General features: G+C 42.2%; 1 protein-coding gene and 1 long non-coding RNA gene across 2 annotated transcripts in view; both read right to left on the bottom strand.

The window, feature by feature from the left end:
- LOC119494671 overlaps positions 1-639 on the bottom strand; it is a 4581-nt gene extending 3942 nt beyond the window's left edge. Inside the window, exon 1 of the long non-coding RNA XR_005208265.1 lies at positions 627-639. This is a non-coding gene — a long non-coding RNA (uncharacterized LOC119494671). The remainder of the gene's footprint in view (positions 1-626) is intronic.
- LOC119494667 (protocadherin-1-like) overlaps positions 1-27379 on the bottom strand; it is a 224879-nt gene that overhangs the window by 57348 nt on the left and 140152 nt on the right.

Genomic DNA, 27379 nt, shown 5'->3' with positions numbered 1-27379 from the left:
CATCACAAAGCCAATTTAGTAGCTGCTGTTCTGGATCTTTTCGATTATATCCCATAATCATCATCACTAGAGGGAGTTTGCCCAGCTGTCATGGAAAAGTGGAGGAAATTTCTTTAAGGACATCCTCGAATTATTCAGAAAATTAAAGGGAAACTTGAACATCTACAAATGTATAAAAGATGAAGGTCACATCTACTTCTGTCTCCAAGGTCAACAATGAAAGAAAGTCTTATAAATAAACGTTTCTATTCAAGACGTTTTTTAATCTTTGCATTTGTTTTTTGAAGAATGTTAAAATGAATGAATGTGTGAAGGGAGAGAACTCCTGTAGATGTGTATTAAAGGATCACAAGCTCAATAGATGTGGAAGCCTTGGTGTGTCGGGTTAGTAGCAGTGTGGAGTTATGGGATGGCGGTGTTATAGACACTGTGCATGGAGTGAATAAGATATACAGGCTGTCAGGTACTGAGCCAAATGGAAATCAAATTTGTAGTTTAGCTTTGGGCAATAAACTTCTTCATCACTGAAATGTGGAAATGTGAGAGAAAGTACTTCCTGCCAGGAGGAATATTTGTCTCCGTGGAGGAGGAAGTACATTGGTGTGTCTCCCAGCCGCCCTCGCCACTCAAACACACAGTGCTCTCTGGGCGGCCATGTCTCTTTATATGGTCCATTCTCTGCAGCCGGTTGGAGCTCAGTGAGCCGGCGTGTGCTTCATAAACTCTCTGTTTCTCTGGGTGAGTGTGATTACAGACCATCCTCCACAACGTTCATCTCTGATTCACAACAACACTGACACACATTAGCAGTATTTAGAGATTTCAGGAGTTCATAGCTGCAGAAAATGTTGCTGAATCAGTTCCTAATAATCCTAAAGATGTTGTCCTTTCTGTAGCGCCGCCCTCGTCAGGAGAAACTTTGATGAATCAGACGCTGCCTTCAAATGGAAAATGTGAGCTTGTGTTTACGACATGGGAAGTCGTGTACACGATATGCTTGGCGTTCAAGTGGTTAAGTCCTGAGAACGCCGCTGCTAAGTAAGGGGTAATGTACAGCGAGCCGGTCATTGTGAAATAAACCCAGACAGGGCGATGCTGGACTCTGACGCAAAGCAGAAGAGTCCAGCATTACCTGAAAGGTTTATTTCAATACAATGACCCGCTAGCTGGACATTATCCCGCTTATTACACGGCTACTCACTGAAGAAATCAATAATTTGACACGGAAACGGTCCTCCAGAGTCTGACATCAGAACTGCGCCCATAGCAACGGTCTGTTATACATAGCAACGGTCTGTTATAGATAGCAACGGTCTGTTATAGATAGCAAAAGTCTGTTATACGTAGTAACGGTCCGTTATACATAGCAACGGTCTGTTATACATAGCAATGGTCTGTTATACATAGCAACGGTCTGTTATAGATAGCAACGGTCTGTTATAGATAGCAAAAGTCTGTTATACGTAGTAACGGTCCGTTATACATAGCAACGGTCTGTTATACATAGCAACGGTCTGTTATACATAGCAACGGTCTGTTATTCAGAAATAACAGACCGTAGAACACTGTGATTGACCAATCAGAATCGAGTATTCAAGCCGTGTGATAAGCAACGGTAATATCAGCGTTACCGTCGGTGTCTAGAAGCCACAGTGGCAAACGATTTTGCAATTTTGCAAGTGGGTAACATGATGCAGGAATACAAAGACATAATGTCAGAGGAGAAAGATGAGGTCGTTGGAAATATCAAGATGTACCTCAGAACTATTATAAAATTACCAAGAAAAACAATATAGGACTAAAATTACAACATATTAACTTATTATGCACCGAAAAAATGAACTTCCATGGCTTCTGCCATTTCTTACAACGTCAACAAACACGTCACAACTCATGAACTCGGAGCTTTCAGAGACTTTCCACTGAACCAAGTCGAACCAGGTTAAAGATTAACCAATCACCTGCTGATTAGAGCATCGTCCCACCAACAATATAGATCTATATATATATGAGATCTTGCAACATGATGAAGAAACGCGAGGGTGACGATGATCAGGATGGAAACAGTTTATCCACATTCTTTAAACCAGTGGTTGACAACCTCTTTAGAACGTCTCCTTGTTACGCGTTACGGGTTATGGTGTTAGCGCGGACAGAAGTTGTGAGCTGTAGTCCTTAAATTGTTTAATTTGAAGGATCTTTAGAGGCCTTGAGAGGCAAATACATCCAGTAGAGAAGAACATAACAAAAACGTTGGGACAACTTGGCGGTACCAACCTCCAGGTTGGGAACCGCTGATCTAAACTTCTTTATCTGGAGATCAAACTAAAACTAAAACTAATCATAACACAGGAAGTAGATGCTCTATTTTTACCTTCCTTCATATTCTTTATTTTAATTAATCCACCATATGGTGCCCTCATAAAAAACACTGGAACAAAGCAGGTGGCGTCTCCATCACGGACACTTCCTGCTAACGATCTCACACTGAAATCTGTCGCATGTTTAGTAAACGTGAAAATTCCAGTCGTCACCTGCTGGTGAAAATGATGAGGACGCAGAAGTGTCTGAAATCTTAATTAACAGCTAACTACAGACTCAACTTTGCTTTTGTGTTTTTTCTTTGCAAAACAGTTTGTCTAACTTTGGGATTTGTTTCCAAACCTGTCTGATCGTCTGACTTCCTTTGGTCTTCTTGTTTTCAGATCTGAGCGACTAGATATTTACTGATAGATATAATGAACCAAACTATGAAAATAAAACCCAAGTTGATGTTAACCTGGAAATATTATCTGACTATTTGTTAAATATTTATATGTAATTATCTATGCAATGTATGCTTTTACTATCCAGACACTCGAATCACATGATGGCATCATGTGACTGCATCAGGTGCATTTCTAAGATCAACTTCAGTCTGATGCAGAGCAGCTGAGTTTGAGACGTCTCCTATAGCTGTAAGAAATCAGTGGACTAATTATTAGTTTATTTCATGATCTTTCACACTTTGGGCGAGTTTGTCCTCGCCAAAATGTAGCCCAACTTCGTAGCGTTATTTAACCTCCTTCTCTACAAGCTAGTCTGACCTGGTTGGTACCGATGGATTCATCAGGTTCTCTAGTTTCATAGGCGCCTAATGACTCACATCTATGGTGCTTATAGTGACCGATAACGCCGGTTTAATGACCTTGGTCATAAAGGCTTCTTCTAGGCTAGAGGTCAGGCTTCTGACTATTGACCAACTACAACATCTGGTGGAGTCGCAGTTGTCAAAATGGACGGTTTCTCACAGGAATCCTCACTGAGGGTGGAGAATGGTCTGATAGGTGGTTTACTACGAGGTCCACTGACCTGTCACACACACACACACACACACACACACACACACACACACACAATGACCATCAGTCATTAACACACAGCTACAGGAAGATGGAGGACTGCTCCTCCACAAACTCACTTTATATCTGTTTCTGCAGGTTCAGACATGGATGTGGTCATGTGACGTGGTCTCTCTACCTCCCTCTCTCTCTCCCTCTCCCTCTCTCTCTCTCCATCCCTCTCTCGCTCTCCTGTCCAGAGAGTTGGATGGTGATTAGCGTTGGGATTCTGGGACTCTGGCCTCAGTTTTCATTAACAGCCATAAACACAGTTCTGCTGCACCACCGAGACCGACCGCAGGCTGTGTGTGTGTGTGTGTGTGTGTGTGTGTGTGTGCGTGTGTGTGTGCGTGTGTGCGTGTGTGTGTGTGTGTGTGTGTGTGTGTCTCTACATCTGGGCGAGCTTCGTCGGTTCTTTGATGACGAGAGAGAGAGAGAGAGAGAGAGAGAGAGAGAGGTGTTGTTTATCATGGCAGTAATTAAGCCCGCCGTTCGGCTTTAATTAAAATATAACAGCAGCACTAAGTATGGACCGGTTCTCACACACACACACACACACACACACACACACACTGAAGAACACGCAGGCCATCTTTAGCTCTGTATTTACCAGTAAAGTAAAACATGTGAAAGTCTTCCAGAAGAGCTGAGCGGCCCTCATCTCACTCACGAGGTCTTCAACGGCATAGACAGATCTGTATCTGTAGCGGCTCCAGAGGAGACTCGTGATTAGCGTCCCTGAAACCCGAACACATCCTGAGTGTTTGTCTCTGCTCTTCCTCTGATTGGTTCATTATTGGTTCATTCCCTCCTCTAATTGGCCGGTTCCCTCCCTCATTGCAGCGGTGTATCATCTCTGTGTGTGTGTGTGATCAGCAGCACTGATTGATCCTGGACTAAATATAAGAGACACTTAGAGGAGAAGGCACGATCTCTGGCGTGAACTCACCGCCCGGCGCCGTGGCGGGAGGTCACCTGCCGGTTCAGACGGGTGCACAAAGTGGCGTATAAAGTTAATCAAAAGGTGTGGTGATGAATCGTTATCCTCTCACAGACATTAGAATGATCTAGAGAGTGAAAGGTGGGACGACGTGAACTCATCAAACCTGCAGCCAAACGCAGACCGTTCGTTTGTTTACCACCAAAACTTCACTTTTATTTTAATGACACTTTTAGTTTACTACACAGTTATTTAAATATTAAAGCAATTATTAGCAGATTTCATTGAAGGCTATATTCAAATTTGTGATTTGAGAAAAATGTGGACATCTAGGAGTCTACTCTATCTGCTGAGGAAGATCATGTGATTCGATCAAAAGCTCCAGATTCTGGAAGACGGAACCTGCCAAAATCAAAAATAAATTAATGACTCGATAAATAAATAAATATGTCATTAAATGTTGCAAAAATAGTATTAAAAATAAGTGTAGCCATTAATTAATTGATAATATTGAGACATAAATTGATATTTATGTTTTCATTTTCTTCTTTATTTATTTAAATTTGTATTAATTCACTTATTTATTTACTTAATTTTCCCTTTTATCTACTTATGTATTTATTTGTATTAATTAATTAATTAATTTGTTTATTTTTATTTTTTTATTTATTTATTTAACTTTGTTTTAATTTAAATAAATAAATGTATAAACACATGAATAAATACACACATTTAAAAATATAAAAATATATAATCAATGCAAAATAAATATATCAATTCAAAAATAAAAAAACATTTTTTAAAATGAATAAAAATAAATACAAAAATAAATAAAAAGGAATATGAAACAGAAGAGTTCATAAATAAACCTCCCAGGTAAACACCGTTAGCTGCGAGCCACCAGCTCGCCATTGCCATGTTGAGAGCCGTTGAGAGGCAACAGAAATGCTTTCAATCCTGCATTTAGCACCTTTAAATAATAATACTAACTTTAAAATTATTTTTTTTCTTCACAGAAATGAATAAAATACTGATTTTTGGCCGACTGGACAACAAGGCCTCGTGTCCCCCCACGTAAAGCTTTGGCGACCCCTAGTCGGGACCCCCAGGTTGGGAACCAGTGCACTAACTGCTGCGCATCCTGAAGTTTCTCCTGTTAAACTTTGATTTTTCTAAACTACGGACAGACGGTGTCATCGGCTTGTGAAGATTTTAACGACCTATAGAATAAATACGTCATTAACTAAAGACTCAAACCGACCGGAGATCAGAGAGATCTGTAATCCTGGACCAGGACTGAGGAGGACCAGAGACCTCATTCAGGTTCACACTAATCTTTGAGTTCACAGCATTTAAAGTCTCCACACACACACACACACACACAAACACACACACACACACACAAACACACACACCCACACACAAACACACACACTCACAGTATTTCTGACTCTAACAGCTGAAATGTAGTCACACAGTTCAAATGACAGCAGCTCACATATATAGGCTCAGAGGTGTGTGTGTGTGTGTGTGTGTGTGTGTGTGTGTGTGTGTGTGTGCGTGCGTGCGTGTGTGTGTGTGTGACCAGGTGTAGAGTCGTCACTGAAGGAGAAAATGAGTCAGAAAATGACAGCGGGGTACCTGACAGCGCCAACACACACTTTCTGCTATTTCCACTGCAGTGCAGCCTCAGTGACGGCACGATTTATAATTATATATATATACATATATATATATATATAATTATATATATACATTCTAGGGATGCACCGATACCACTTTATTTCAGACCGAGTACAAGTACTTCCATTTGGGTACTCTATGATACCGAGTACCGATACGAGTACTTCTCTGTGCCTAAAGAGCCTCGTTAACAGCCAGCTGGAGGGTGTGAGCGACACACGGCAGGCTGGGGAGTCCCGCATACGAGGCGGTGCGCCGCCACCGGCTCTAGGTCGGCTTGGAAAGGCTCAGAGCCAAGGTGCTTACCGGGGCCGCAGCTTTACAGCGCTCCCCGCCTGGACCTCGCCGCACCGTGGACAAAGTGCTCGCTGTGCCCTCTCTCCCCGCCGGGGTGGAACAGGGCACCCTGTTCCCGGTGCAACTGTCGAACCCCAGGGCGGGGCTCGGCCCACGTAAAAGGCGCCAGGGGTCTTTGGCGATGTCGGCAACCCACCCGACCCGTCTTGAAACACAGACCAAGGAGTCTAACGCACGCGCGAGTCAGAGGGTGCAAGCAAAACCCCGTGGAGCAATGAAAGTGAGGATCCGCGCGCTGGCTGAGGTGGGATCACACCACCGTAAAGTGGTATCGATGCCGTTGTATCGGAGCCGTTTTGCAGGTACGAGTACATGAGCACCGTATCGGACCCGATACCCGATACTGGTATCGGTATCGGTGCATTCCTCGTTATAACCATACAAAACTATCTTGAAGGTTCTGTTTTTCTTTCTTTCTTTCTGTTTTTCTTTCTTTCTTTCTGGTGTGGAAACAGACAAATATAAAGAACTAATATAACGTCAGCGTCTTTATGATATCAGCACTTGTTTATTGTAATAAAAACCTCTGAATACAAAGTACATTCACAGGTACAGCAGCAGGTCGCTGAGCTGCTCTGTTGGACTCCTACAGCAAACCAGTGATGACTACAAATATTCAAACTTCATACACCATTTTACAACTTTTTTATATCCCATAAACATACTGTTATATTTCAGAATAAACACACTGTTGTATTACATACAAATAGTATCCAGGCTCGGAGCAACGGTTACTCGTCTGTTTACTAAGCTGTCGTACTAACCAACCAGCTGAGTCCTACACGGCGTTATTTACTGGAAAATACAAGAAAGGAGAGATCTGACCGACGGCTCGGCGACGGGTTCAGTCTTTAGAGATCTGACCGACGGCTCGGCGACGGGTTCAGTCTTTAGAGATCTGACCGACGGCTCGGCGACGGGTTCAGTCTTTAGAGATCTGACCGACGGCTCGGCGACGGGTTCAGTCTTTAGAGATCTGACCGACGGCTCGGCGACGGGTTCAGTCTTTAGAGATGTGACCGACGACTCGGCGACGGGTTCAGTCTTTAGAGATCTGACCGACGGCTCGGCGACGGGTTCAGTCTTTAGAGATCTGACCGACGGCTCGGCGACGGGTTCAGTCTTTAGAGATGTGACCGACGGCTCGGCGACGGGTTCAGTCTTTAGAGATCTGACCGACGGCTCGGCGACGGGTTCAGTCTTTAGAGATCTGACCGATGGCTCGGCGACGGGTTCAGTCTTTAGAGATGTGACCGACGACTCGGCGACGGGTTCAGTCTTTAGAGATCTGCCCGACGGCTCGGCGACGGGTTCAGTCTTTAGAGATCTGACCGACGGCTCGGCGACGGGTTCAGTCTTTAGAGATGTGACCGACGGCTCGGCGACGGGTTCAGTCTTTAGAGATCTGACCGACGGCTCGGCGACGGGTTCAGTCTTTAGAGATGTGACCGACGGCTCGGCGACGGGTTCAGTCTTTAGAGATCTGACCGACGGCTCGGCGACGGGTTCAGTCTTTAGAGATGTGACCGACGGCTCGGCGACGGGTTCAGTCTTTAGAGATCTGACCGACGGCTCGGCGACGGGTTCAGTCTTTAGAGATGTGACCGACGGCTCGGCGACGGGTTCAGTCTTTAGAGATCTGACCGACGGCTCGGCGACGGGTTCAGTCTTTAGAGATGTGACCGACGGCTCGGCGACGGGTTCAGTCTTTAGAGATCTGACCGACGGCTCGGCGACGGGTTCAGTCTTTAGAGATCTGACCGACGGCTCGGCGACGGGTTCAGTCTGTAGAGATCTGACCGACGGCTCGGCGACGGGTTCAGTCTTTAGAGATCTGACCGACGGCTCGGCGACGGGTTCAGTCTTTAGAGATCTGACCGACGGCTCGGCGACGGGTTCAGTCTTTAGAGATCTGACCGACGGCTCGGTGACGGGTTCAGTCTTTAAAGATCTGACTGGCAGGTCAGGAGAGGTTTTAACTGCCTACTGGAGATGACTGGAAGTTAAACTATGAAAAACAAACTATTCTGTCTTTAAAAGTTGTTTGTCTTTGTGAGAAGCAGAGCAGGAAGAAGGGTGATAAAGATGGACAGCAGATTTGGTTCAAATGCAGCAGCAGCAGCAGCAGCAGCAGCTAGGTAGATAGATAGATAGGTAGATGTGTTCTTCAGTCCATCCTCCTTAATGGATCTAAATGCAGTTCATTATAATTTATATTATCTCTTGTACCTGTAACTGTTTTAGGAGCTTAGCACAAAGACTGGAAGTAAAGGGAAACTGCTTGCCTAGCTGTGTTTTGACGTAGGGAATGGGAACCACGGAGCATTCTGGGGCGCGCCGCCATTTTTGGAGGGTAACGTACGGAGCTACGGTAGATCATTATTCATCCATCAGAAATGTATAAAGTACATGCAAAACACAAATATCCATCTAAAGAGAAGCTGACAGAGGTGAAGGGGCGAGTTATTACAAAAGGGAAGTCAGTTTAAGATATGGATCTTTATGAATCAGGAGGACTTTGACAGTTTGCTTCTCATTACAGTCACTGATGTGTTCAGAATATGTTCATCTTTGGAGGCCGATGCCCGATCTACAAACAGGTAGGTGTATGATATTAAAATCTACAGGCCAAATAACAACTACACAATCATCCGGACAAAGATAAGCTAGCTAATGTTATTCTGACTGAATACTAAAAAACTAAAACGTCGTCTAATACACCATATTTAATCTACCGGTATCTTGCAAAATGAAACCCATCTCGTTGGTCTACCTCTGTGTCTGACTGTAGAAGGTGTTAGCAGTAAACAGCCAGTGGACGGCACCTTTATCCTCCAAAAATGTCCCCATTCCCGTTCCTTACTGGATTCCTCTGAGCATGCAGGCTACGATGAAGCTACGCTAAGACATTGGCCAGTAGAGTTCTAGCTCCTCACGTCTGTAAGCTTGGTTTGACTCTTTAAGAGGCTTCTTACAGTCAAAATACTCTCCATTTGTTAATTGTGTTGTTGTAATAATTAATGGTTTGTGTAACGCCACCAACGGGCCGAACGCAACGAGAGGTTGCACATCAACAAAACAAATTGATTTGTTTTGAGTCACTAAAATACCAAAATGTGAATAATGACGATGATGAACGGATGATGGTAGAGGCAATAAAACAGCTTTAAACAGTTTATAAACCCGTTACATGGAGTCATACGGATCCTGTTTGGACCAACATGCTGAGACTGAACGGGGAAATAAACCCTCCAGCGCCCTCTAGTGGACAAACAACGCTTAAGATACTGTTGAAATACCACTGCAAACATATCTTTGGTATTTCTTGCAGCTTCTAAATCTGACGTATTCCAGCGTCGGCTCTTCTTCAGTTTTGATGAAGCTAAGCTAGCAGTTTCCCCCCCGCTTCTAGTCTTTGTGCTAAGCTATGCTAATCACGTCTTGGACGCACAGAGATGAAACTGTTGATAATGACAAACGAGAGCTGCTCCTTTAACTGTCGCCAAATGTCTTGATGAAGTAGGGATGAATATGTGAGACAATGGAGACCAAAAAGATGTCCACAACAGTTCCTATGAGAGTTTCTATTGGCCGGTGAGAGGAGGCTGGTCGGCTGATTATCTGCCGTTCACCCTGTCCTCCGAACCCTGACTGTCAACCGTGGACTACAGGCACCAGGGCTACCAAAAGATTAAAACAAAGAAGTCTGCAAAGGGATCGACTCGCCCAGAAAATGTGACAGTGAGAAAACAAAGCGCAGTTACAGTTTCTCACACTGCAAAAAACAGCTGGAAAAGAGCAACAAGAGCAAAAAACCCTGGAAAGGTGGAGAGCCGATAATCCACTGCGATCGTGACGAGTCCACTTCGGCTTCAGTTAAATCCACAAAGACGGCGCAGCGTCGACAAAAAGTACAAATCCACCTCCCGATAAAATGGCCCTACAAAGAACGTGGAGGCAAAAAACAAAAAACAAAAAAAGAGCCCAGAAGAAGAACGGATTAATTCCTCGTTTATTCGGGACGTTTTTCTCTCCAACAAAAAGGTTTTTTCTTTCATCTGTTTTTTTGTGATTCGATTCTCCTCGACGGAAACTTGTACCAAGAATGTGCAACATGAAGCAAAAAAAGCAGTTCACGACCACAAGCAAGGAGGGAAGAAGGGAAGAGAACGAATCCTCAGAACTGCAGCAGAGAGGAAAAAAAGCTTCAGGACTTAATCTGTTTTCTTTTTGTAAATTGGAGGAAAAAAAAAAAAAAAAGCTTTAGATGCTCTTTGTGTCTTTAGTTTTGTCTTAAGGCAGTCTTTTTTGTCCGGCCCCTCTCTCCGGCTCGGTGCTCGACGACGCTCCACCTACAAGAGGATAGATACGAACGTCTTACACCTCAGGAAACGCAACGCAGAAAATACATTCCATGCAAAATGTCTCATCAATGAGGAAAAAAAAAAAAAAATGTCAATAAAAAAATAGGATTAATTGAAGAAAAAAATAATGCTTGAAAAAGAAGCTAATCAAAAAATGTAGGAGCGGTTTGCAGAGCCACAATAACGCAAAATGAATTCTTAGATCAGATAAAATAATAATTAAACAACTGCGCATAAACTCACACTGTCAGTTAAATGCAGTATTTATAATATTAATTATATTTTACACACATAAAAAATTCCTGCCGTCAAGTGACATAAAAACATGAAATGGTCAAACTGGATGAGCACAAACTCTGAAACACAGATTAACCGCTACAATACTCTACCATCTGGCTCAACTACAGAAAACAGATCTGTTCATTAGAAATGATTATCTACTTTATGATCAATTCTACTTTTTTAAATGTATACATGAAACAGCTCTGTGTAAATTCAGCCGGAGCATTTCTACATTAAAGAAACCAAAACCTTCAGGTTCTTTTTGTGTTTAATACATTTCATATGAAAATTACTCTTATCAACATGGGAGTGGACTAATATGCTGCTTTATGTAAATGTATGTATATATTTATTATTGCAAATCAATGAACACTAATCAATGACAGATATTGATCCAGAAACCCTCACAGGTTCTGCATTTAGAATGAAACAATCTGCTCCAATCATAACATGTCAAACTGCAGCCCAACAGGCAACAACAGCTGTCAGTGTGTCAGTGTGCTGACTTGACTATGACTTGCCCCAAACTGCATGTGATGATCATAAAGTGGGCATGTCTGTAAAGGGGAGACTCGTGGGTACCCATAGAACCCATTTACATTCACTGATCTGGAGGTCAGAGGTCAAGGGACCCCTTTGAACATGGACATGACAGTTCAGAGCGTTATTTAACCTCCTTCATGACCAGCTAGTCTGACATGGTTGATACCGATGGATTCATCAGGTTCTCTAGTTTACTATGATACCATCTGCCTTTCTTTCGGACATTTTATGGGCTTTTATCTGACGTTTTTTTCGTAATTTTTTTCGTAATTTTTTGGGCTGGTATCAATGGATTCTTTAGGTTTTCTAGTTTCCTATGATACCAGTATCTTCACTCTAGCTTTTAAACTGAGCCCACTACAAACTAAAAACCGCAAGTTGCATTAATGCGTTAAAGTAATCAGTGGCGTTAAAACTGATTAGTGTTAACGTGTTATCATTGCGTTGACTTTGACAGCCCTACTTTAAATAATTGGGTGTTGAAGGATGTGTATGAACTGTTAGCCAAATAGTTTTTCCTAGGATGGCGAAGGCATGACCCGCCCTCCTCTGATTGGCTAGTACTTGTTGCCTTCGTCAGTCGGGTTTTGATCCAGAAAGCTAAACGTTTAGTGTGCAGCATCTTAAACTCAGTTCAGCACGATCGGGTTTGAGTTCGTTAGGTAGTCACTCAAATGAACCTTTCCTCTCATGATGAAACATTTCTGCCTCTTCAGAAACACAATGCTTGTTTGTATGTCTAGTTTTACATGTTGATGCTCAATTTGCAGATTTTCAGGCAATCACGACAGATCCAGCACTTGTGAGCGGAGCCGGGACTGAAACAGGCCTCGTGGTGTCGGCGAGCTGCCTCCCACAGCTGCTGGTAGCCGGCCATGTGGGCCAACAGTCTGACATATACATGATCCTAGTTTACCCAGTGGAAAGCAGTACTAGTCGAACCACTGTTCCATACTCTAGTACTCTGTCTTAACTGCCGGTACTCCTTGTACTCTGACAGGCAAGATACTACCTATCTAAAGTATATAGTACTAACACTGCATTAGGTCTAAATAACTCATCTTCATGATTATAATCCCATAAAATGATTACTTTTATTGTTAGATTGTAAAAGTCCTCTGGATTCATACTTTTACTCTTTATTTTATTTTGCCCTTTTAGAGTTAACCTTCATCTTCACAATAAAAGCCCGCTGGATTGTTTTATTCTGACCCGTCAACTCCACAATAAAAGCCCAGTAAATTGTTTTCTAATGACCTGGGATTGTACTGCAGCTGAATGACTAATGCTGCACCATTATGACTGTTTCTAAAGGCGTATTCAGAATGAATAAGTGAGTTTTAGAGGCGAGTGAATATAAAGTCTGAGCTGTCACACAAACACGGCTTCCTGCGGTTTAATACCTGAACAGTCGGTTAATTTAGTGGCTGTTTGGGGCGACTAAACGCAGACTGCACCGGTCAGCTGTTACTGCACCAGCAGCACAAATACTCTCCTTTAATACTCCGCCTGAGTGAGATTTACAAGGCTTCATGAGTCAAGTAGTACAGTCGGCCTGGAGGTACGCACACAGCGTGTCATTTAGTTCATGCATGTGTGTGTGCGTGAGGTCGCATTTTAACTCGGGGAAAGTGGAACGTTTAACGTGCACGTGCACACACAGTCAGAGGTGCTGCTGCAGATTTTGAGGGATTACAGTCCTCATCTAATCCGTCCCCTCGCTTCCTTTTCCCCTTCCCTCCTTCACCCCTTCTTCCTTTCCTACTTCCCTCCCTTTTCCATCTCCTTTCTCTTCCTCCTTCTAGTTTCCTTTCCTTGTTTTCTATTTTCCTGTTCTCTCCTTTGCTTCCTAAAGTCCTCCTAACCTCTGTCGATTACGTTCTCAGTTAATCGATCAGTTAACTGTAGATCAATAAAGCCCAAGATGACATCCTCAGATGTCTCGTTTAGTCCACAACTCAAAGATATTCAGTTTACTCTCAGAGAGGAGGAAAGAAACCAGAACATATTCACATTAAAGAAGCTGGAATCAGAGAATTTAAACTTTATTCTTTAAAAAATTACTCAAACCGACTAATCGATTATCAAAATAGTTTTTGAGGCGATTAATTGTAGCTCTAGTCTGTAGCTTGAAACAAGAACAGATGAGGCAGGTTGCTGCACTAGAAGTACTAATGTACATACTAGAAGTACTAATGTACATACTAGAAGTACTAGTGTACATACTAGAAGTACTAGTGTACATACTAGAAGCATGAACTGAAAATACTTTATTTTGTTGCTATAAAAATGAAACTGATCATGTTTAGAATGTAAAATATGAACCAGTAACTGCAGGTGTTTAATAAATGTAGTGAAGTACAAAAAAAAAAGTACAATATTGTCTTCTGACATGTAGGAGAAAATTATAAAGGAGCACAAAAAGAAATACTCAAGTACCTCAGTATTGTACTTCAGTACAGTACTTGAGTAAATGACGTTTAGTCCACAACTCAAAGATATTCAGTTTACTGTCACAGAGGAAAGAAACCAGAAAATATTCACATTTAAAAAGCTGCAATGAAATAATTGACTTTTTTTTTCTTTAAAAAATAACACAGATTAATTCTGTCAAAATAGTTGCAGATTAATTTAATAGTTTACAACTAATGGATTAATCGTTGCAGCTCTACTTCTACTTCCTCCTTTACCTTCTCTTCTCTTCTTTACTTTCTCCTCCTCTCCTTTCCCTTTCCCTCCTCTTCAGTTCTATCTCCCTCCCTCCTTGCCTCCCTCCCTCCTCCTCCTCCTCCCTCCCATCGCGGCAGCATCTGTTCATAATGAAACACACAGTTGGACGTCGTAGTCGTTTAGCGCCTCCTCCACGCTACCTGCTCCAGAGGTTACCTCCCGCCGGGCGCGTTTGTTACACATCATCAGCACCTCCCCGCGACCTTCCCTCCCTCCTCCCTCCTCCCTGCCACCTCCTCCCTCCTCCAGATGTCATTGATCTGGGAAGTGGGTCACAACAGCGCTGAATCAAAGCCAGGTTACACAAGGCTCCGAGGCTCCGAGGCAGATATACCGTGTGTAATTTTAGCGTGAGTTGGTATTGAGACGGGGGGGAGAGGCTGAGCGTTTGGTTGTGATCACAGAGTCTACAGCCTGCAGACCTGACAGATGCTGAAGGTGCGGAGGGTGAAGATCTCGGCCTGAACGCCTCATGGATCTGTAAATAGGACCGATCATTTAGAAGAAGCAAGAAATACATTTAGACTATTTTCTTTCTGTAGCCACAATGAATTTTAAAAACTAATTTCTAGCGCACCAGAAGCACGGGGGAAGACATTTTAACACTAATATCCATCTACTATCTGTAAACGCTTATCCTATTCAGGGGCCCGGTGGGGCTGGAGCCGATCCCAACTGACGTTGGGTGAAGGCGGGGGGGTACACCCTGGACAGGTCTCCAGACTATCACAGGACTGACACAGAGAGACATACAACCATCCACACTCACATTCACACCTACGGGACATTTAGAGTCAACAATGAACCTGCATGTCTTTGGACTGTGGGAGGAAACCTGAGCACCCGGAGAAAACCCACCCTAAAGCTTTGTTTCTACTCGTGCGGGCCTCTGCAGATGGCGTGCTACGAGCATGCACAGAGGCGTTTATGCTCAGCGCGTTGCTCGTTGCAATCTGCTCCAAAACGCCAGGGGGGCGTAAAAATAAATAGTCTGTGGTTAAACAAGAAGTCAACGAATGTTACCGGAAGAACGTTACCGGAAATCGCGATCTCTCATATTCTTCCACAGCCTGCAGCAAAAAGGCTTCTTCTTCCTCCTCCAGTGTGTTGCCTATTTCTTTCCAAGAATTAATGTCTGTCTGTACAGGCGAACCCGTCTCCCCTCAGGAAGGCGTCCATGTTGAAATGAAAAGTAGGTGCGTAGTTCCAAACAATTCAGAAGTGCACGATCAAGCACCGCGACCACTTGCGGATCCTTCACGCACAACGCAAAAGCCGCGATGACGTGATTTGTGCCGGCTTCTACTACGGCGACCATAAACCCACCTTAACACGAGGAGAACATGCAACTCAACAGAAGAACCAAAACAGTTTTCATTAGAAATACAACATATCTGAAAAACGACTAGCAATAAATGCATTGAACACAAGACATCAGATTTATGGAAAAAAATATTGAAAAAGCACAAAAATACACCTCACTAATCTCGCCGACCAGCTATTCCTCAATGTTACGAACTTATAGGTCCGGTGTGTTTTAGGATCTGGCAGTATCTATGAAGCCTCTCTCATGTGCCAAGCCTGTTGGAGAGTTACCGCGGCCGACGCGAAGAACGCAAATGGCGGTAGCAGAAACGTTATCGACTCCGGCTCAAGCAGGAAAAGTTAACAGAGTTTGATTTTCATGGCGGACATCGCGGCATTATATTCCATTTCAAAAGAGCAGAACTTTATTTGAAATCGTAGTGGAGATCCAAAACGATCCAAAGATTCTAGATATGTGAGGAAGGACTTTGGGGGAAAAGACATGAGACATGACTGAATCTTTCCATTTGATGCAACAACAGTGAAGTCATAAAAACTTGTTTGGTTTGAACACAATAAAGCTTCAATGAAGAGTTGGACCTGATCCATCTTATACTATATTTATTACTAACTAAAAACACAAGGCTGCCAAAAGGAAATTTTAATGTAAAAATCAAGGTTCAGGAGATAAAAATTATATTAATAAAAAATGCAGTTGCCTTGAGTTCAGAGGTCCGAATACTCTAAACTCAAGGTTAGCTTGCTACCGTCCGCTGATGCGGTGGAAGGTGGTTAAAAGCTAAAAAGGAAAGGCTAGTGACTGAACCTTGAGTTTAGAATATTTCATCACAGATATCTACAGCGTATTATGATCACCAGACAGCATGTCGATTTTTGGATGATTCTGCAAAACTGAGAATGTTTTTCAGACTTCCTGCAGAGTCTGAGAGGACGGTGGAGGTTGAGGACGGATCGTGGTTCTGCTCGCCGCTGATGACGCTTAACAAGGTTACAGAAGGAGGCTTGTAACTAGAGGGTCGCCGGTTCAAACTCGAGGCTGGCGGGATGAATCACAGTGGAGAAAGTGAATGAGCAGCACTTGTTCTCCCTCATTAGCACCACTGAAGTGCCCTTGAGCAAGACCCTGAACCCCCCTACTACTCCACTGCTCAGCGGCCGTCAGATCATATGCTGGTTTGTACTGGGAATAATGGATGCGCTACACACCACATCCACCATCCCGGCCTCCACATGGACTCCTTTGGTTTCCAGCTGTCCTTGGTTTGGAGCACATGGTGCCTTCAAATATTGGTGGTGTTTACGAGAAGAGTCCATATGAACGCCCCCCTCATGTCGTATTCACCACCTCGTCAGTGGAAAGTTTCTGAAAGCTCAGAGTTCACGAGTTGTGATGTGTTTGTTGACGTTGTCAGAAATGGCGGAGGACGCTGAAGTTTACTTGTCGGTGCATAATACGTTAACATATCGTAATTTTAGTCGTATATTGTTTTTCTTGTCTGAGGAAAATGTTGATATTCATAACGGCCTCATCTTCTTCCTCTGTCATTATGTCTTTACATTTACTTCATTATGTTACCTGTTTGCTGGCTTGCTAAATCGTTAGCCTCTGTGGCTTCTAGACGCCGACAGTAACGTTAATATTGCCGTTGCTTAGCAGCGGTGTTCTCACAACTTAGCCGCTTGAACGCCGAGCATATCGTTAACACGACTTCCCGTGTTGTAAACACGAGCTAGCAAGTTTCATTTGTTTGTTTGTTTTGGGCTTTTTTGGGGGGAGAGTTGCTTCTTTTGGGCTTGTTTCTATAAACTATAAACTGATCAACGCTGGACGTCACGATCGGCAGCTGTGAGTTTCTCTCAGTGAGGAGCTGCAGCCGTGCTCGGCTCACGATCGGTTCGGGCGGATGATACCGCGGCTCCACTGCCCGATCATTACTGCTCAGACTCTGGCTCCAAATGACGTCACAATCTGAAGATTGCAGCTCCCGTATCCGGGTGTGTTTTGGCTTCACTTCTGAACAGTGGAAGGAAGTGGAGACACGTCCATCTTTCTAGACAGCCTAAGGTTTGGAGTGAAGAAGAGAACTGCAAAGGGTTGTGGGAAAATAGTTCCACTGTAGAATATAAAATGCCAAACCATTAAACGTAATCAAAAGCAGAACCTACATGTAAAGACGTGAACTTGAAGAGCACCTTGCTACTTAAAATACATACTTTCCTGCATCAACACCAGACGTTGGCATTGGACATAAATCGTGGGCTGCAGAATTGTCCAATATGAACATAAAGGTCATAGTGCCGCTTATTGAGTTCCAGCAGCCTGATTAGTTTTCCAAAGTGATAAATTCATCCCTGTAATGGAATTTACGTCCTCGATTTTTCATATTTTTAACTCTGCGAAGGCGGATTTGGTGCATCTAAAGCAAAAGAATAAATGCTGTACTTGGGTTTATAAAGTCAGGACAGTTGCCCTTGCCGTTTACGGCGGATAAACCGAATCAAAGTGGGAAAACAAACACCAAGGCTTCGCTCAGAGAGAAAGGTTATAAAGCCTTAAGTCGATCCGTCTGTTCAAAGAGCAGTTTAAAAAAACAGCATTTAAACATCAGCATTCCCCCGAGAACGAAGCATCAAACGGACCACATTCAACCTCGACTAAAGGTTGGGCAACCTTTCACTAATAAACAAGCTTTCCTTTCTTTAACTTTGGGCTGTTAACCAGAAGGACAAGAGACCATCCATCGGAGGGACTCAATATAATTACAAAGATTCCTCTCATGCCTCAGATAAATCTAACAGCAAGTGCAGAATAAAAGCTCAGATGTATTAGTTTTAAATATGACAAATATGATGGCAGTTTGGCCTTCCCACAGTCGATGACAGAAATCACATTCCTCTTTACTTTACAAAAGATATTGAACGATATGTAAATACTATCCTACACCGCTCTAATAAACGCTGTGAAAATGATAAATACGTGTTTCCACGACAAGGACGCCTTACAATTATATTTTGTGCCCCGAGCTGCTTTGTATTCAGGCGGTGCACGCCCAGCTTTGTTGTGCCTTTTTCTTTGTTTTATTTTGCAGATCAAGACAAAGTTTCAGCCTCTCAGCGGAGGAGGTCGGAGGTCAGCGTGGAGCCGGAGGAGGCAGCGGTTCAGCGCCGCGCTCACGGACACCGAGACGAGCTCTGCTGGAAGCTGACATTTGCTCCGGAGGGGGCTGAAGCCAAATTCATGCTTCTCTTTTCCAGGTTTTCCACTTGTATGCTATAGTTTGAAAAATAAACTATATATATATAGGGAGAGTATTACGAGGGGTCATGATAAAATAACTGCACTACAGATTAAAATGTCACTTGTGACCTTAAAACATCATCAAAATGTGACGGAGGAGCATGTAAAGGAAAGTATGGTACAGACACATCGACTGAAGCAGGAACTAAACCTGCAGCCTTCCACCATGACACGACAGGTGTCATAAAATCTGCCGTCAAAAAATAATAAAATAATAAAAAGAGACTGCCAGCTAGTCTGAGATGAGGGGCTGATGTGGGGCAGAAATGGGCTTTGATGGAGCCGTGCTGAAGAGAAAACAACAACCCTGAGGCGATATGTAAAGTAGAGAAACCTCGTCGCCTGCCGTCCCACCGGCCGCTAGGTTTGATCAACTGATTTAGTGCTCGATCACACTCTGAATTACGAGTCTGGAGGCATCGGGGGGAACTTAGGAGGGCTTAATTAAACTCAACGCTGACGAGAAAGGCACAAATAATGTCTGCAAGACTGAGATAGAAAGAAAGATAGATGGTAAGAATGATCATATAGCACCTTTCTGGGTGTTGAGATGCTTTTAAAAAGGCAAAATATGATCACCATGTTAGGAATAACATGCCTCCAAGGCTAGACTTGACTGATTCAAAGAGAGACTCAACACACTCTTTGGGGAAAACCAAACTACTGCATCAGAATTACCTCCTCCCGTTTGTATGCCTCCGTCAACCGGTCAAGTTGCAGTTTACATCCACATCTGTGCAAAAATGTCATCATTTCATTATTTTATCCTGTTAAACATTTGTGTGAAATCTTTATAATTAGCATATGATGCTTGAGTTATGGCCAAAAACGTGTTTTGTGAGGTCACAGTGACTCCAGGCAATCCTGAGATATCATGTCCATGAGAATAGGACGGACGTACAGGATGGACAACCCAGAAACATAATGCCTTCGGCCACGGCTACTGTTGGCACGGAGGTGTAAAAACATCCATTTGATCTGCAAACTCTTAGAAAACCAATCTTTGATCCAGACAACAACGTAAAGGCGTCAATTTATTGGGATTGTCTGGCATAAATAAAAGATACAATTGGATGTCGTCGGCATAGCAGGTGATACGAGATACCTATAAAATGTTTTTAAAATTGGTTAATGCAGCTTCGGTGTGCTATTGCCCCCATGACAGCTCTTTCAGAAGCGAAAAGTTTCTATAGATATTTTGATGTTTTCCACTTTCAAAAATTGTCGGCATTGGAAACCACTTGCTAACTTTTTAGTCATCTTTAAAGCCTTAAGGGTTGAGTGTTTGATACTCAAAAGTTTGAGTATCATTTTAAGGTTGACTTAAAGTCCGTCTCCGAGTCAGATTTATGGTCAAATAGGCAGCAGCACAGTTACACAGGTGCAGACATAAAACAAACATAAGAATTTAAAACGAAGCAGACGAACAATAGCCTTAGAAATAAGAATACGCCAGTGTTTCAGTCTACGGGTGGACAAAGCAGACCATCCTACCCGAGCATACAAAGCGCTGTGGTGTGTAAGGGCGTTAAAATCCATACTAAATCTCAGTGCTCCATGGTAGACAGTATCAAGCATATGTTGGCTTTGAGAAGATGCATGCATGGGTATAACCTAGTCCAGCAGAGACATAAAAGTGGCAGCGACGAATCTCTTTTGACCTCAAAGGAAAAGCAAGACTAAAATAAAAACCCAATTACAACTTAAGTTTTTTCACCAGCTGCTGAATGTGAGGCTAAAACGGCAGATAATCATCAATCACAATTCCAAGATACGTTATCTGAACGTCATCCTGATATTTAAGCTGGTTAACAACAAAACTCTCAACGGAGACGACTGTATCTATAAAAGCAAGAGGCTCAAAGTGAGCTACTCAGAAGAGTATTTCAGTCAGTCTTCCAGCCTGAGGCTTTCTCAGGACTTCAGATGGAGAGGGAACTGACATAAAGACCCCTTTTAACACAACCTAAACACAGGCTGAGGAGCTCTGCATCAGCCTACAGATTCTCCGGTCGCCGAGTCTCCAGCAGTTGCACACAATGGAGAGTATAAAAGGGTTGGGGAGGCCTCGGTGGCATTTTTACCTGCATGAAAGTGTTGTCTGGCTGCATAAAAGAGAAATTTCAGTGCTAAGTAAAGTCACAGTGTGGCTCGACACCACTTCCTGTCTGTCAGGCCTGTGATAATGTAATGGTCGCTGTCCAGCAGAGCGCTCTATTCACAGCTTAAGGCTTCCTTTTCACACCGTCCACAATAGAATAAACACAGTGTCGCCTGTGGAGCCTGCTGACTGTTTGAGTGGATTGTCCTCTTTAAACTGTCCTTTTGTCCTGCGCTGGATGTACTGTACTGCTGGAGGTCGTCTGCTGGTTTAGTAAGTGGTTAAATTTGTAAGAATTACTGATTTTTTTTCTCCGCAGGCAGCCAGTATGCTACGAAAATCCATTTGCACTTGAACCAACGAAACTTTAAAGCATGTTTTCATATCCAAAATGTGGAAAATCAAACACTAAGCTGACATGAGCATCATGTAAATGATCCAACAAGTCCTCCTTTGTCTAAATGACAAAATGCATCGTCTGTCATTGCCTTCCAAAATGAGCATTTTCTAATCTGGCGTTGTGTCAGGATGACATTGTTTTTCAGTGCCTTTCAAAACCATTAAAAATGACAAATATTTATGCAAACTTTCCCTTTATCTGCCACCTCTACAGTTTCATGAATCAGTCCTCAGTATCTTGTGATCGGATCACTGAGGACGCATCTTAACACCGGGTCTGAACAGGGCCTTTTATGCTATGTTCACATTAGGAGCGACAGAAGCAACGAAACAGCCGGCGTGGTCGGCTACATTGTCGGTAAGCCGCCGTCGAAGCGTTGCTCGAGCGCTCGTTTGTGCGTTATGTTGTTAAATAGAGCGGGGAACTGGCTAACGGCGTATTGTTTAGACACAACCAAACACCAAACAGGGTGAAACAAAAACATATGATTGGTTGACGCTTCATTGCGTCATTGGAGACCAGCTCAATTTTGATTGGTAGCGCGTCACTCCCGCCACGCAGCGACAAGTGTCACTGGCTTACATTGAAAATAAGAAGAAGAATAATAAACTTAACTTTATTTGTGTAGCACTTATCTAAACAAGGAGACAAAGTGCTTCACAACATACATGATAGTAACACAAAAAAGAAAAGTAACACACAAAATATAGATTCAATAATAAAAACAATGATAAGAACTAAAATAATAGAGTGCAGAAAGGCAAGAACAGAACAAAAGAAAATAATTTAACACACGCAATAACTTGTAGCCGGATATTAGACATTAAAGAGCAGCACAATCTATAACATTGGATATACAGGTTGGAGAATTTTCATTATTTTGTTGTATAGGGTGTTACGGCCGCCCGCCGTATTCATGTGTATTTATATTTATAAATTGTGTACAGGTAATGGTATGGCTAAATGAATGGAGAATGAGAGCTCTCGTTCTTCAGAGGATGTGTGTTAATAGGTGCTGTTTCCATTGGCTGGCCTTCGATGACGTCGCCGTTATGGATTGGATGAGGACGGCGGGTCGGCCTATTTCACTTCCGGGAAAAAACAGCTGATAGGGGGTCGATGGCTGTCGAGTGTTTGCTTCTATCCTCCTCGCTAAACCAATCTTTTCATCAGCATTATAGCGTTGTACTTGTAAACTGTGTGTAGGAAGTATTAGAGTAGTAGAGTGGTATTAGTGTGCTTTAGCTCGTGTTAGCCGTAGCCTTTTTCCTCTGTGTGTTTGATGTAAACATTTGCATTTATTTTTGGGAATTTAATCTCTTGTTGTATTGACTTCGGTGTCTAACACAAGTTATATACATTAACTTTGTAAATATATGGGACTTTAACATCTAGAAGCAGTAGGGATGAACCGCCAGTTTATTTCATCTGTTTTAAGGAGTTAGGTTTAGCCCATAGTATTTCTGTTTGTTTCTGTTTGCATTTTCAAATGCTAACTACTCATTCATACATTCACGTAGAAACTCTATTCAAACTTTAAAATGTTCCACATCTTTCAGATATTCGTGCTTGTATTCAACTTTTAAATCCCATTTAAACTTTTTAAACTATTCAACCTTGTTTGAAGCTCGGTAAAAATGCCTTTCTCACATTTTGACTTGAGTGTGTATTGGATGGAATGTTCAGAGCTAGAGAGAGGAGGTTTAAAATCTAAATAACAAAATATTTCTAACTTGCTGTCACTCTTCATGCATAATTTCTTCACAGAAATGTTGGAAATCTTGTGCCGGTCACACTCATGTAGCTATGGAATCAGTCGGACTTACACATTTGGCGATAAATCGCTGGAAGTGACAGCAACACAATACCTTCCCATAGGGGCCCATGTTACATTTCACAAACATTTTTGGATCAGAGCAAAAGTTACGACTTTTTGAAACTGCTGCCGAGGTCACATTTTTGACACTACACACACAAATGTCGCACCATATCTTCATCTGAGAGTCATTATTCTTCTCATGAAAAAATCTAAGCGATAGCAGTTACGTTTTTTGACTAGCAAGCAGCGGTATGAGAACTGCACTTTAGCTTAATCCCTGTTAAAATGAACTGGCTGACTGAGTTGTCACCCAACAGATTTCATCACCATGGCAACCTCTGATGCAGTTGGATGATATTCAATGATTTCAATGATGAGATTCAATTAAAGCCATTCCCACTTTACAACTATTCTATCTTTCAAACAATGTCGCTGTGGAAGCAAACAGACTTACACATTTGGCCTCAAGAGATTTAAAAACAGGATATCCAATGAGACTTGTTTTACAAAATAAAAGCCCCCAAATGTCATTGTATGTTACCAGGAAACTATTAATTCAACCTATTGGTATTATTCAACTTTTCAATGATATTCATACAAATTAAACCCATTAGCACTTTCCAACTCTTCCTATTTCTTCCCCTTCTTCATACAGATTGACGCCAGCAGTGCAGTGAAGCGTCAGCTCTTCAGCATCCAGCATTCACACCGCAATTTATTCTGAAATTGCTTTTCTAGTTAGAACTTGTTAAACGGTTTAGTTAGAACTGGTTTGAGAAGTTGTTTTGTTTGTTGTTTTTGGCCGTTGGTTCACCCTGAGGGTTATGGTTAGGGTGAGGGTTAGGGTGAGGGTTAGGGTGAGGGTTAGGGTGAGGGTTAGGGTTACCCTGAGCCCACGCTTCACTTTTGTATTTGTAAATAGATTGTTTAATTATTGTGTGCAACAATAATTACTTACCTAATTACATATGACTTGTTGTATTTCATCCACCGTTTCACCTTTCAGTATTTTCTGTTGCGCTTCCACAGCCCTAGACTGATGGGGCGTAACAAGGGATGTTCCTTTTTTCATCACACTCTTTGCGTTTATCAGATTTACTCTTGATACCCATGGGTACATCCTCCTGCTAATATTCCTGTATTTTGACCTTATTTTGTACTTTGCTGACTGTCAGCCTCAGCACCAGTTATGTGCGTTTCTTTAAATGTAACTCCTCCGACTCGTCAGATATCAGCTGTCTGTCAGCCTCCAGCCCTTCTCCGTATCATCCCTATACAGTCTGCCTGTCTGTACTACTTCATCAGTTAGCATTAGCTTATTGCCTTGCATTAGACAACATTGTCAGTAGTCAGCTGTATTGCCGTCTTTATTAGGTTCCGGCGTGCTTGTTGTGCTGTTTTTACGTAGCTCATCCTTTGAGTTTATGTTGTTTTTTATGTGCTGCTGTTAAACAGATTTACTGAGGAAGAGGCTGAGGAGAGCGTCTCAAATGTGACAGCTGAGAAAAAAAAAACCCCGGCTCAGACTGACAGAGAGACTCCATTTTGGAGAATTAAATCAGTTAAATGGCTGTGGGAGAGCGGAGAGGGAAGCTGAATGTGTCCGCCGGCCGGCTGAAGAGCTCTCAGGAACCAGAAAAAAAGGAAAAAGCGCCTCAGTTTCTCCTGCCAAGGCTGAATCTTTTCTCTTTCTTTCTGCTTTATTGGTGAAGCTCTGACCCGTCACTCTCGCTCTCTCATTTTTCAAAGTCGATTTTCTCTCTTAAGTGTTCTCTCTCTCTCTCTCTCTCTCTCTCTCTCTCTCTTTTTTTTTTTAATTTTGGTCAAATCGCTTTCAGCTCTCCCTTTGACTTTTATCTCCTTTTTCTCAATCACTCCGTAGACAGTCGGACCAAGATGAGACGAAACCGGACCGGAGATGTGAGGTTCGCTCCGGATACGACGGCAGTGGAACGGCAGAAGATCTGTACTCATTACTCCAGCCCATTAGAAGCACTTTAATGTCCAGTCTGAAGTCACATTTATCTCATTCTCTTTATTCTGAAGCACACAGAGAGTGGGAGTTTGTTATAGCAGATCCCCGCTGTGAGCTCGCCAAGAGCACGATAACAGGAAGTACAAGTACATGTACTAACTATAGCATCAGTAATAGTAGTACTAGTAGCAGTAGTGGGGGTCTGGTAGCAGCAGTAGAAGTATATAAGCAGCAGTATTAACAGTATTAGTGGAAGCGGCAGTATAAGGAATACTAACAGTAGCAGTAATAGTGTCAGTAGTATTAGTAGTAACATCAGTAGTAGCAGTAATACTGCTGGTAGTCACAGTCGTAGTAGTAGCAGTAGAAGCAGTTGTAGAAACAGTAATAGCGGTAGTAGCAGCAGTACTAGTGCTTATAGCTACAGTAGCAGTAACAGCCTAGTATTAGGAGAACAATCAGTAAACAGTATTAGTAGAAGTAGGCCTATTTGTAGTAGTAGCAATAGCATTAGTAATAGCAGTTCTAGATGCAGTAGTGGTGGCCAGGTAGTAGCAAGAGCTGCAGTGGAAGAGGCAGTATAAGGAATACTAACAGTAGTAGTAATGGTGCCATAGTATTAGTAGTAACAGCAGAAGTAGTAGCAGGAAATGCAAAGAGAGAGAGTTACGACATGTGTATTTATACCTGTAATATTAGTATTAGTAGAGGTATCAACAGTAGTATTAGTAGAGGTATCAGCAGTAGTATTAGTAGAGGTATCAACAGTAGTATTAGTAGAGGTATCAACAGTAGTATTAGTAGAGGTATCAACAGTAGTATTAGTAGAGGTATCAGTAGTAGTATTAGTAGAGGTATCCACAGTAGTATTAGTAGAGGTATCAACAGTAGTATTAGTAGAGGTATCAGCAGTAGTATTAGTAGAGATATCAGTAGTAGTATTAGCAGAGGTATCCACAGTAGTATTAGTAGAGGTATCAGCAGTAGTATTAGTAGAGGTATCAGCAGTAGTATTAGTAGAGATATCAGTAGTAGTATTAGTAGAGGTATCAACAGTAGTATTAGTAGAGGTATCAACAGTAGTATTAGTAGAGGTATCAACAGTAGTATTAGTAGAGGTATCAGCAGTAGTATTAGTAGAGGTATCAGCAGTAGTATTTGTATTAGTAGAGGTATCAACAGTAGTATTAGTAGAGGTATCAGCAGTAGTATTAGTAGAGGTACCAACAGTAGTATTAGTAGAGGTATCAACAGTAGTATTAGTAGAGGTATCAGCAGTAGTATTAGTAGAGGTATCAACAGTAGTATTAGTAGAGGTACCAACAGTAGTATTAGTAGAGGTATCAACAGTAGTATTAGTAGAGGTATCCACAGTAGTATTAGTAGAGGTATCAGCAGTAGTATTAGTAGAGGTATCAGCAGTAGTATTAGTAGAGATATCAGTAGTAGTATTAGTAGAGGTATCAACAGTAGTATTAGTAGAGGTATCAACAGTAGTATTAGTAGAGGTATCAACAGTAGTATTAGTAGAGGTATCAGCAGTAGTATTAGTAGAGGTATCAGCAGTAGTATTTGTATTAGTAGAGGTATCAACAGTAGTATTAGTAGAGGTATCAGCAGTAGTATTAGTAGAGGTACCAACAGTAGTATTAGTAGAGGTATCAACAGTAGTATTAGTAGAGGTATCAGCAGTAGTATTAGTAGAGGTATCAGCAGTAGTATTAGTAGAGGTATCAACAGTAGTATTAGTAGAGGTACCAACAGTAGTATTAGTAGAGGTATCAACAGTAGTATTAGTAGAGGTATCAACAGTAGTATTAGTAGAGGTATCAACAGTAGTATTAGTAGAGGTATCAGCAGTAGTATTAGTAGAGGTATCAGCAGTAGTATTAGTAGAGGTATCAACAGTAGTATTAGTAGAGGTATCAGCAGTAGTATTTGTATTAGTAGAGGTATCAACAGTAGTATTAGTAGAGGTATCAGCAGTAGTATTAGTAGAGGTACCAACAGTAGTATTAGTAGAGGTATCAACAGTAGTATTAGTAGAGGTATCAGCAGTAGTATTAGTAGAGATATCAGTAGTAGTATTAGTAGAGGTATCAGTAGTAGTATTAGTAGAGGTAGTATTAGTAGAGGTATCAGTAGTAGTATTAGTATCAGTAGAGGTATCAGCAGTAGTAT

The sequence above is a fragment of the Sebastes umbrosus genome, chromosome 9 (assembly GCF_015220745.1).
Source record: "Sebastes umbrosus isolate fSebUmb1 chromosome 9, fSebUmb1.pri, whole genome shotgun sequence".
NCBI classification, from domain to species: domain Eukaryota; kingdom Metazoa; phylum Chordata; class Actinopteri; order Perciformes; family Sebastidae; genus Sebastes; species Sebastes umbrosus.
Note: the sequence above shows the minus strand (reverse complement) of the source record. Positions and strands in the feature narration are given on the sequence as shown.